The 12710-nt window shown below is 48.7% G+C and overlaps 1 protein-coding gene and 1 non-coding gene across 5 annotated transcripts in view; both read right to left on the minus strand.

Moving 5' to 3' along the window:
* The window catches only part of MYO18A (myosin XVIIIA), a 95359-nt gene extending 89236 nt beyond the window's left edge, over positions 1-6123 (minus strand). For 3 of the 4 annotated variants that reach the window (XM_069540078.1, XM_069540079.1, XM_059997020.2), the window contains exon 1: positions 6015-6123. The gene's annotated coding sequence lies outside the window, so the exon portion shown is untranslated. Of the gene's footprint in view, positions 1-3763; positions 3996-6014 lie in introns of those variants that run through there. The other variant, XM_059997019.2, reaches the window with a different exon arrangement.
* A 6139-nt stretch (positions 6124-12262) lies between these two features.
* Positions 12263-12394, minus strand: LOC132415615 (small nucleolar RNA SNORA72). The gene has a single exon (XR_009517335.1). It is a non-coding gene; the product is annotated as a small nucleolar RNA SNORA72 (small nucleolar RNA).
* Between the last annotated feature and the right edge of the window lie 316 nt (positions 12395-12710).

Consider the following 12710-nt stretch of genomic DNA (forward strand, 5'->3'; position numbering starts at 1 on the left):
AACTTTCCAGGGTAATGTTCATGTGACATATCTTGATAAGGGTTTGGGTTGACAGATGTATACATTTTGTCAATTGTCATCAAATAGTGCACATAAGATTAGTGCATTTCATTGTATGAAATATTCACTCAAAAGAAGAAAAGAACAGTAAACAAATATCAAACTCTAGTTAATGACATGTATGCTAATGTATTGGCGGTAACGTATATTGGTGTCTGCAATTTACTCTGAGAGGCATCAAAAATATAAGATGACTTGAGGGTTGGACCAAGGGATAAAGATGTGATAAACAAGGACAGTAAAGTGTTCACTGTAGAGTCTAGGAGATGGGGTGTTCACTGTAAAACTCTAACTTTTCTAAATGTTTGCAGATCCTTGTGATAAAATGTTGGGAAAAGTATGTATTTATCAAGCACCTACTAAATGTAGGGGACATAAAGATAAATAAAATCCATGAAAGAGTTTAGGCTTCAGATGTCAGGTAACAAAGCTGAAAACAAATTCGGGTTAACAGCGATGCAATCTTGGGCAAGTCACTTAAAGCCTCTGTGCCTCTATTTTCCCTTTTTTTTTAATGGAAATAATAGTACCTACCACATAAGGCATGGGAATTAAATGAAATATGTATATATGCCCTTCATATAATGCCTAGACCAAACTAAGTCCTCAAGAATGGTACCAGTGGTAGCAAGGCACATTTATGCCATTTAATGGGATGGTAGAGAGGATAATAAAGTACACAAATGACTATCAGCACACATATGACTAAAATAAGTCTAGACATACAATCTTAGTGCTCTACAGAACCTTTGTATATGGAAAGTAAAGCCCAAAGAAGTGAAGGCAATCCAGTTAGCACACGGCCAAGCTGGATCACACTGGCTCGAGTCCAGAGGCCCCATATAACTACTGCCAAGATAAGGACAGGCAATTCATAGATGCGGAAATACAAATGGCCAACAAACATGAACAGGTATTCAGCCTGAGTAATGGTCACAGCTGTGCGAAATAAAACAGAGGTATACTGCGTTCACTTAGCAGTTTAGTAAAAACTACCAAGCTAACATCAATCAACTAGAGGATGAGAAGCAGGGTGTCCCAAATGTGTTGCTGGGAATATAAGTTGATAAAAGGAGGGCAAGTGTGTGGTATCTACGAAAATATTTAAAGGTACATATTCTTTGACAGGGCCATTCCATTTATAGGACATCTATAGATATATTCACACAATAAACACAGCTAATCTTTGCAGCACAATAAACATGGCTAATCTTTGCTATTTCATAATAGCAAAATTCTGTCTCTATAAATGCCCATCACTAGGGGAGTGGCTAAATTATGGAACTTAGCAGTTATTTAAAAGAATGAGGTAGGGGCTTCCCTGGTGGCGCAGTGGTTGAGAGTCCGCCTGCCGATGCAGGGGACACGGGTTCGTGCCCCGGTCCAGGAAGATCCCACGTGCCGCGGAGCGGCTGGGCCCATGAGCCATGGCCGCTGAGACTGCGCATCCGGAGCCTGTGCTCCTGAACGGGAGAGGCCACAGCAGTGAGAGGCCCGTGTACCACACACACACACACAAAAATCTATTTATATAACATATAAGTATTAAACTATAAATACATAATATATAAAATATTCATAACAAGCTTTTAAAAAGTAGTCTGGAAAGATCTGTTACACAAATATATCAGTGATTTTTCTCTGTGGAATAATGGCAAAGAGGGGTAACACTTCAGCTTTCTACCTCATAGACTTGCTACAGATAAAACCTTTTTTTAGCATGTTACTTTTGTGATTTTAAAGATCAAAGAAGAAAAAAGGAAGGTGTGACAAAGTAATAAGCAATGCATTTGGCATTAAAGCTGTAAACCGGTTTGCAACGACAAGTTCAAAGCTGGCCATCTCATGCTTTGAAAATGTTTCAGTGACTTGGGGGACTTGGTTAAAATAGATCTCACTAGTGTCTTGTGGCTTTAAGTGGGGACAGATTTAAATGGGTCACCCTGCAGCTGGCAAAGTAGAAACCCCAGGAAATGGAAACTATAACATTAGAATCCCAAGAAAAGGGCGCCCAGACTTGGCTGCTGTGGGTGTATACTTAAAACGGCCAGTCCTCCCACCCTCGACCACACTCATAAATAAATACAAAGGAAATACTTTCCCAAGAGAGCCGGCCTCTCTCCCTTGGCCTCTGACCTCCCTGAGCGGCCGTTTCCTACCGCCCCGAGGCCTTGATGGGGCGCTCGCCCGCCTGCCAGCCCGGACCGAGGAATTGCACGCGTGGCCCAGGGGGGCTCGCCCGGCCCGGGCAGCGCAGGGTGACGCCTGTCGCCGCCGCCGTGGAGCTTCTTGCCGGCGGTCCTGCTGAGCCCCGACGCGGCCCATGACTCACTGCCAGGTCACATGGAGCTTCTCTGGCTCCAGGTGTGCTCACTCACTCCGTCTGCACGCTTCTCACATGACATCAGCCGGCCCGGCCGCCCGGCAGCCGGCTCCCTGCCCTGCCCGCCGCAGCGCCGGGAACCCTCGGCCCTCGGCACCTCCAGGCAGCCGGGCCGGCGCAGACGCAGCCCCGCGGCGCCTCCGCTGCGATACCGTCTCCCCTGGAACGCAGCAATCCCGCAGGCCCCGGGAGAAACGAGAGCGGGAGACGTGCCAGAAGCCCGGCCAGGTCCCCGGCGGCTCTTCCAGATGCACCTCCTTGGCCCCCCGCGAGGCCTGCCGCAGCCCGCTGGGCGCTAAGCTCAGCTAACACCCCAACACCCCACCTCCTGTGTGACCTTGAGCAAGTCCCGTCCTCTCTCTAGACCTCAGCTTTTTCAACTCTAAAATCTCCATGGGCCTGAGACTTCAGACTCGGGCGGGCTTCGCTGAAGAGGTATTCAGCTCAACCACAAACTTGAGGTTCTAATCCCACTCTCCCTCTGATTTGCTGTGTGACCTACAGCCCATCATCCAACATCTCTGAATACTAGAGAATAACAAAAATAATTCCTTGTAAGTGACTATGAAGTACCTGGCTGCGAGAAAAGGCCCTGGGCCCTGTAAAATCATCAGTCCACAATTTAAACTGCTGCCTGACTGTAAACTATTTGAAATGTCAAGGGAATGTGGATAATTTACAAGCCACACAATTCCTACCTCAAGAGAAAGGGCAGGAAAGTAAGGGGCGGAGGGTGAGGGGGTTTCCAAGTCTGCTCCCCACCCTTCCCAATCCAGTTCCCACTACTGCACCACCTGACCCTCTAATTCAGGCTGCCTCAGAAAATGGTGATGGGGGGTGAGGTGCAGTGAGCAGATCTTAAAGAACCCCGGGGCCTGACCCAAAGCAGAACTTAAAAGCTCCATCAAGCCCCCAACCCAAGTCCTGGGGAAACCTGTTCATCATAGCACAGGGTGGGCTGGGCCCTCCCAACCCCCCAAACCTTTAAACTATATCAGGCCAGAGCCCCTCAGCTTTACCCACCACACCCAGGAGAGGCCTAGGACAAGGCCTGGGGCTCAGGGCCACCAACAGGACCCTGCTCACGTGGATCCTCTGGCTCCAGTCTGTGGTATCCACTCCAGGTGAAGGAGGTCTGGCTGGGGACAGACCTCTGGTTGAGAAGGAGTAAGAACAGCCCTGCTGCCCTGGAGATCTGTGACACAGCAAGTCTGAATCAAGCCTTCCTGAGTTCCAACAACTCCCTGCTCCACCTAAGAGGGTGGATTCTTCCTTTCACACAAGCCCCACTTCTGCCCCTCCCAGTCAACCTTCAGGTACCTGCCACTGGGGGACCCTGGAGTTTTCAGGCCCAGCTTCTGAAGACACATGTACCCCTCAATGAACAGCCTCAAGCTAGGCCAGTGAAGCGGTCTCCAGCCAAGAGGCTGGCTGTCCAGACTGCCAGGCAGTGAGGTTGAGGGACCAGGCAGGAGTCAGGAAGGGCACAATCCACCTGAAGATTTCTGAGGAGAGCCTGGATCGTGAGAGGAAGCCCTGGGACACACACCCTGGCACTGAGTCAGGCCAGGAGACAGGAGTAAACAAACTAGATATTCAGAGCTGCCAGGTGCCAAGTCATCAACTGTTCAAAGCTCAAAGCTCCCACAGGAAGTGACCATCAGCATTCTACCCCTTCCTCACCCACCCTCCACTCCCACCTGTGATGCTTCTCATTCCCCTAACCCCCCAACACAATAGCTTCCCCCATCATCTTCCTGGAATTGAGGCCCCAACTCCAATGTTCCTAACCCCAAATGTACAAGCACACCTCCACCCAAAGCTATATATAACCAGTCATGTCCAGCAACCAGGAGGATGCTTCCTGGAAAGTCCTCATCACAAAAGGACAGAGGGCAGGCCACTGACAAAGAGCCAGTGAGGTCTGTCCGGAAACCAGAGACCTCAAGAGAGCAATTTTCAATATCTCCAACTAGAAAGTAGCCCCTGAGCTAATAGGGTGGGGAACACGAGGCAAGGCCAACTCCATTGCCATGACAACAGGATACCAACCTGCCCAAGAAAAGGGCTCCAGACCTGGTAAGCACATGGCAAGGCAGCTTGAACCTCTAGGTTCAATGTCTTGCTAAGGTGTTCTTGCTCTTAATCACCTGGACAACCTTCCATCCCTTCCAGCATGGCCGCAGTGCAGACACACTCGGCACCATTCGCTCTTCATAGGGGGATTTACTAGGCCTCCTCAGCCACAGACATGCTAGGTTCTCCAAAAGACAAAACGAACCTACATAAATCATTGGCAAGGTGAAGAGGGGAGGGAATCCAATTCCATAATTTGGGGGGACCATCTGAGGGCAGGAAGGCCCTAGGCAGGAAAGCTCTTCCCAGGAAGCATCATCCCAGGCCTCCCTACACAAACACAAACCATGAGGACACTGCCAAACACATGCCCCATTGGCCAAGGGACCAGGCAAAAGGAGTACTGCTTAAAAAACGAACTGGCAGCCTCCCCCATCCTCACCCTCCCCGCCAGCTCATTCTGGCCGGCAGCCTTTCCAACTAATCAGCAGGACACACATGCCTTGCAACAGGGTGACACCGCCATCCCCCACTGCACCCCTACCCCCAAACAAAGCTCCAATGTGCGGTGTGTCCCTGCAGGCCTTATCTCAGCCAGGAACAGGACCCACTCCTCACCAGCCTTGGTACCAGCGGCACCCCCAACAAGGGGGTGGGGGGCAGCGAACCTTACCATCTCCCCTTCCCATTGGCGAAGCAACTGGCATGACAGGTTCGCAGGGCGGGGCATCAGGGCAGTCTCTCCCAGAGGCCTGGGGCAGATAGTCCAACCTTCCCACACGCACCCCACCCCTTGGCAGGGAGAGGTGAGGTGAGCAGCCATTCGCAGGGGACAGCTGGCACACCCTAATCCCCAAAGCCTACCGTTCACCCACCCGCCCCCCGTCTTCTGCCCCAAGGGGAGGGGGCCCAGGGAAGCAGGGTCTCCATTGTTTTGCCAGCTGTCTGGCAGCTGCTCCTTTGAGAGGAGTCCGGTGTCGGCCTGGCAATGAAAGGGTGAAGGCCGCTGGGAGGGATAAAGGACTCGGTGGAGGTGCTCGCCTTCCCCGCTGCCTTCCTCAGAGCCTCGGTCCGTCAGTCTGTCTGGGGGGCCTGGGCCTGGCCTCGAGAAGCCCCCTACCCCCCGGGCTGCAGCCTCCACCCCGCAGCTCGGGGCCACCTGGGCTCCCCCGAGCCCCGAACGCCCCCCCGAAACTGAAGGCCACCCTGTCCGGCCTCCCCCCGCCCCTCGAGGTGGCAAAAGGGGCCGGAGCTCGCCCTCCCGCCCCACTCCCGGTCGGCCCCGCGTCCCGGCGCCGAGCTGCGCGGCACGGCCAGGGACCGGAGCCGGGAGTCCGGGCCGCCGCTTCCAGGGGACAGGGGAGGAGGAGGAGCCGGCGGGCCCCGCCGCCCGCCCGCCTTCCCGGCCCGAGCCCGCCCCGCCGCCCCCCCACCCCCACCCCGGGCCCGGCCCCAGCCCGCTACCGAGCGGCCATCCCCGCCGCCCCGCACTCACCGGCCGCCGGAGCCCGCCCGGCAGGCAGCAGGAGCGGAGACGCGGCATCCAGCGGCCCCGGCCCGGTCCGGGCAGGAGCGCAGCACGGCGCAGCGCAGCGCCGCCCCCCGCGGCCGCACGAGCCGAGCCGAAAGGGAGCTCCCTGCTGGCGGCTCCGGGGATAAACGGCCGGCCTTCCTGGCAGCGCCTGGGCGCGCCTCCAGAGCGGGCCAGGCGGGCACCGGGAGCTGCGCTGGAGGCCTCGGTCCGGGTCCGAGAGGCCCTGCCTGGAGATCCTGTCTGCACTGGGCACTGGGGGCTGCTGAGCGTGCCCAGGGCAGGCCCCGGGGTCATGCTGAATGTATGGAACAGGCTCTGTCCGCGGCAGGCACTGGTGGACTCTGCTGGCTGTGTCCAAGAGGGTGCTGCCCAGGACAGTGCTGTCCAGAGAAAACAACTGAGCCTCGCGGGCCACATCTTCCCAGGGTGGCTCTGCAGAGACAGACATAGGGTGCTGCTGGAGGATGCCAGTTGGCCTAGTCCAAAGCAGGCACTGCCAGCCATGCCCAAGGTGGCACTGGAAGAATGTACTCCCCAAGGTGGACACAGCCTCCTGGTGGCTTGGCCTGAGAGAGCCCTGTCTCAGGTGGAGTTGCCTAAAGGATGAGCCAAGGCCCAGGAGTCATAGCCATAAATGGCACTCACTCCCCAAAGGAGTCCCGCAATGCCAAGATTAACAGCTTTCAGAAGCTCTTTGGAATGAGGTCTGCCCCTGGGTCCTCATGTCCTATCAATATCGGGTTAGCTGCTCTACCCATTGAGAAGGAATTTTAGACTTTCTGGAAGAGGCCAGAGACATTTAGAGACCAGACCTCCAAGAGAGGTGCTATGCCTTGAGCTGAGAGAGCGAGGTGGGCATTTCTACGGGCAGTGTCCATACTGAAGGGAGGTACCCCAGAACGTGGAAGAAACTGAGTGGGGTGGTGCAGGTAAAAGGGTGTCGCAGACAAGGGCAGCTGCCTCCGTAAACAGCCCAACCAGGAACTTCTGGCAGGCGTGGCCCAACCTGACAGACCAGGGAAGGTTCAAGCAAGGGGGCTCAGGAGCTAAGAGCTGAGTGAGAACTGAGAGATCCTGAGGAATAGACCAAACCCAGAATGTGCATGTTGGATAAAGGAATAGCATGTAACGCAAACTCAATGCAGCACACTTTTACTGAGATCCTGCTAAGTGCCAAGTGCAGCACACTCTGAGGGACATAGAGCTATCAGACCTGGAGCGTCTCTCCAGGGAACTCACATGGTGAGGGCGGGGGCTGGTAGTGAACTTTGACTGCAGGGGGATTCACCACGCTGTCATCCCTTGGATGATGAGATGACGCTATAATGGACGGCTTATTTGGCTGGAGGAATGAAAGAAAGCTGCTCTGAGGACATGCCATTTGAGCGGAACCTTGGAAGCTAAGTAGGACAATGATTATCACTATTGCTTTCTGAGCAGCTACTATGTGCTAGACACTATCTCTATTCCTCACAACAAACGTATGAGGGAGACATTTTTTTAAAAGATCTTTTTGATGTCAACGATTCTTTCTTTTTTTTTTTTTTTTGTGCGGTACACGGGCCTCTCACTGTTGTGGCCTTTTGCATTGCGGAACACAGGCTCTGGATGCGCAGGCTCAGCGGCCATGGCTCACGGACCCATCCACTCCACGGCATGTGGGATCTTCCCAGACCTGGGCACGAACCCGCGTCCCCTGCATTGGCAGGCGGACTCTCGACCACTGCGCCACCAGGGAAGCCCTGATGTCGACCATTTTTAAAGCCTTTATTGAATTTGTTACAAATATTGCTTCTGTTTTATATTTTTTGGTTTTTTGGCCACGAGGCATGTGGGATCTTAGCTCCCCGACCATGGATCAAACCCGCACCCCTGCATTGGAAGGCGAAGTCTTAACCATTGGACCCCCAGTGAAGTCCCTGAGGGAGACATTATTTTTATAGATAGGGGTTGAGTGCATGGACTCGGGAGCCAGGTTGCCTGGGTTCAAATTCCAGCTCGGTCAAGGCTAGCTGTGTTACTCTGGGTGACTTACAAAAACCTCTCTGTGCCTCAGTTTCCTTATCTGAAAAAGTGGGCTAATAATGCCTGCCTCAAAGTCTATTTTGAAAATCAAATGAGTTTAATGTTTTCAACAAATGTTGCTGGAACAGCTGGACATCCACAGGCAAAAAGAGAGAGTCTAAACACAGACCTTACACCCTTCACAAAAATTAAAATGACTCATAGACCTAAATGTAAAAGACAAATACACAAAACTGCTAGACGATACCATAGGAGGAAACCTAGATGATCTTGGCTACGGCAATGATTTTTTGCATACAACACCAAGGACATTTATGAAAGAAAGAACTGGTAAGCTGGACCTCATTAAAATTAAAAACTTCTGCTCCGTAAAAGACAATGTCAAGAGAACGAGACGACAGGCCACAGACTGGGAGAAAATATTTGCAAAAGACACGTCTAATAAAGAAATGTTATCCAAAATAAACAAAGAACTCTTAAAACACATCAATAAGAAAACAAACAATCTGATTTAAAAATGGGCCAAAGACCTGAACAGTCACTTCACCAAAGAAGATATACAGATGGCAAATAAGCATTTGAAAAAAGACTCTACATCGCGTGTCATAGAGAATTGCAAATTAAAACAACAAGGTACTATTACACACCTAATAGAAAGGCCAAACTCCAGAACACTGACAACACCAAATGCTGGTGGGAGTGTGGGGCAACAGGAACGCTCATCCGTTGCTGGTGGGAACGCACAATGGCACAGCCACTGTGGAAGACAGTTTGGCAGTTTTGGGTTTTTCTTTTAATTTAATTAATTATTTTTTTATACAGCAGGTTCTTATTAGTTATCTGTGTTATACATATTAGTGTGTACATGTCAAACCCAATCTCCCAATTCATCCCACCACCCCCACCCCCCGCCCCGCTTTCCCCTCTTGGTGTCCATACGTTTGTTCCCTACATCTGTGTCTCACTTTCTGCCCTGCAAACTGGTTCATCTGTATCATTTTTCTAGGTTCCACATATATACATTAATATGCGATACTTGTTTTTCTCTTTCTGACTTACTTCACTCTGTATGACAGTCTCTAGGTCCATCCACGTCTCTACAAATGACCCAATTTCGTTCCTTTTTAAGGCTGAGTAATATTCCATTGCATATATGGACCACATCTTCTTTATCCATTCATCTGTCGATGGGCATTTAGGTTGCTTCCGTGTCCTGGCTATTGTAAATAGTGCTGCAATGAACATCGGGGTGCATGTCTTTTTGAATTATGGTTTTCTCTGGGCATATGCCGAGTAGTGGCATTGCTGGGTCATAGGGTAGTTCTATTTTTAGTTTTTTAAGGAACCTCCATACTGTTCTCCATAGTGGTTGTATCAATTTACATTCCCACCAACAGTGCAAGAAGGGTTCCCTTTTCTCCACACCCTCTCCACCATTTGTTGTTTGTAGATTTTCTGATAATGCAGTTTGCAATTTCTTATACAACTAAACACACTCTTCCCATGTGACCCAACAATTGTCCTCCTTGTTCTTTACCCAATGGAGTTGAAAACTTATATCCACACAAAAACCTGCACACGGATATAACAGCTTTATTTATAATTGCTAAAACTTATAAGCAACCAAGATGTCCTTCAGTAGCTGAATGGTTAAACTGTGGTACATCCAGACAATGGATTATTATTCAGAAACCAGCTATCAAGCCATGAAAAGACATGGAGGAAACAAATGCTTATTACTAAGTGAAAGAAATCAATCTGACAAGGCTATATGATTCCAACTCTGTGACATCCTGGAAAAGGTAAAACTAAGGAGACCATAAAAAGGTCAGCTGTTGTTAGGATTGGGATAAGGGAGGGATGAATAGGCAGCGCACAGAGGATTTTTAGGGCAGTGAAACTACTCTATATGATACTGCAATGATGGATGCATGTCGTTATACATTTATCCAAACCCACAGAATGTACAACACCAAGAGTGAACCCTAATGTAAACTGCAGACTGGGTGGTGATGATCTGTCAGTGTAGGTTCATCAGATGTAACAAATACACCACTGTGGTGTGGGATGTTCATAGTGGGGTAGGCTGGTGGTGGGGAGGGTGAAGCGGGTATGTGGAAACTCTGTACTTTTAGCTCAATTTTGCTATGAACCTAATATTGCTTTAAAAAATAAAGATTATTAACAATTCAATGAGTTAATATGTAAAAAGAACATCCTAGCATACAGTAAGCATTCTATAACTGTTAGCTTTGTTTTCATAACTTCCCCAACTCACAGCTAGGGAAACACAGCCTGCAAGTGGCAGAGTGAGGATTCAAACTGAGGTCCCCAGGACTCAAAGCCCATGTTCTTTCCCCTGTACCACGGCAATGAATGAATAGACATATTAACATCTGTGTTATTTATGTGCGTCCACATCAGGACACTCGTGGGTAGCACACGGTGTTCCTAAGAGCTCCCCTAGCCTGAACCAGGAACCAATTTCAGAAACCCAGCAAGAATGAAACACCAGAGCAACGCCCACAGTGACTCTGGCTCATGGTCACTTGTTTATTAATCTTTTACTTCTCAAAAGTCAGAATAATCCCTGCCCTGGCTCTAAGTAAAAGTAAAAGTAAAGCCCCATTCACCCTTCAAAGAAAAACGTCACAGCAGTGTCCACATAAAATAGCCCAGATGACCACGGAAAGGCCAGTTTTTTCCAGAAAATTCGTAAGCTCCTAAAGCAATCTGACTCAAGTCGAGAAGCCCCTAAGGGAGAAGGCTGGTAATAATAAATATCCCTTACAGCAACTGAGCCTTCACTATGGGTCAGCATTAAGCTAACCCCTTGGCTGGCATTGTCCCATTTAGTCCTCATCCTCACCCTATTAGGGAGGTGATGTTCTTATCCCCATTTTGCAGATTAGAAACCAGGCTGAGGAAGATGAAATAATTTGCCCAAGGCCACACGACTAATAGATAGCAGAGCCCGGAACGCTTGCTCTGAGTCACTCTGCTGGGCTGTGTCCTGGGCAGAGTGAAAAGAGCATGGACTTTGGGGCCACGCGGCTTGAGGGGACACATGGCCTAGCAGCTGCTGGCAAGTTCCTTGGCCTCTCTAAGCCTCAATTGCCTCATCTATAAAATGGGCATAATAATAGTGCCTACCTCATAAGAGTGTGAGGATAAAACAAGCAAATTCATTTAAAGCAATTAGCCTAGTACTTGACAGGTAGTAAGTGGTTAATAAATGTTAGCCCTTATTAATCTCTCTGACTTTCCTCATCTGTAAAATGGAGGCTGGTAATAATGTGTAAGTCATAGAGTTATTGTGAGGCTTAGAGGAAATGGCACAGGTAAAGCATGATGATACTCGTCACACAGTAAGCTACCACGATATGACACTCCAGGAAGGATCGCAAATAAGCAAGCCAGTTTTTTTTTTAAAGCTCACGGAATTGCATATCTGTGTGATAGCAAGTGATGTTCAGGTGACAAGAGCACATGTTGAATATTGTTCCTCAAAATGCATTAGCCGAAGATCCTTTATTCCTTTGCATAGACATTTGCAGTGTGGATGCGGAACCCTCTCTAGGAGACTTGAAGCTAAATTCTTAGAAGAGAGTACCTGCCGAATACCAGCCCAAAAAAAGGAGCATGTCGCTGAAATGACATAAAGAAGTTTAACTTGGGAAATTTCAAACACAGACAAAATAAAAGAAACAATATAACAAACCCCTGAGTACCCATCATACAGCTTCAATCAACTCCTGGAAATCTTGTTTCAACTATACTCCCCCCTATAACTGTAACTTTAAAACAAATCCCAGATCTCATATCACTTCATCTGAAAACATTTTGGGGTGTATGTCTAAAAGATAAGGATTATTTTTTAAACAACACCACATACCATTGTCACACGTAAAGATTTTAAATAATAATTCCCTCATATCATCAAATTTCCAATTATCTTCATCAAGTTTTTTTTAATTGCTTGTTTGTTTGAATCAAGATTCACATGTTGCAGTTAGTCAACTTTTTTTTTTACAATTAATTTAATGGCAACTGGTAATCATCAAATTAGCAATAGTTATCTTCAAAAGTTATTACACTAGTTGTGCTGTAATTTCTCGAGGTTGATCAGATACCTAGAGTCACAGACATTTCCCACATAAGATGCATTATATAAATCAGGCTTGATTTATCACCAGCATTTATAAAACCAGACCTAGGGAAAGAACTAGGTCTGGGGATACATGCGTGGTCTTAGTGTAGCAAATTCTTAGCCTGCTCTGATTATTATAAAATCAGAATAGCAAGAATATTTGCAGGATGTGACTTTTAAGTATCTTTTAACCTACAGGTTTCTCTTCTATCTCTTCCTTTTTTCCCTCACAGCTCATTTGTGGGAGAAACTAGGTCATTTATCCTACAGATTTTCCACAATCTGGACTTTGTTGATTGCATCCCCATGGGGTAGTTTAATATGATACTCTGGCCTCTGTATTTCCTATAAATTGGTAAATAGATCTAGAGGCTTGAGCAAATTTGAGTTTTATTTTGGGGGGAAGGATACTTCATAGGTGGCATGGTCTTCTTTCTTCAGGAGGCATATAGTATCTTGTTGTCTCTAAAATGATACTTAAA

Source organism: Delphinus delphis, chromosome 19 (genome assembly GCF_949987515.2).
Source record: "Delphinus delphis chromosome 19, mDelDel1.2, whole genome shotgun sequence".
In the NCBI taxonomy this organism is placed as follows: Eukaryota; Metazoa; Chordata; class Mammalia; order Artiodactyla; family Delphinidae; genus Delphinus; species Delphinus delphis.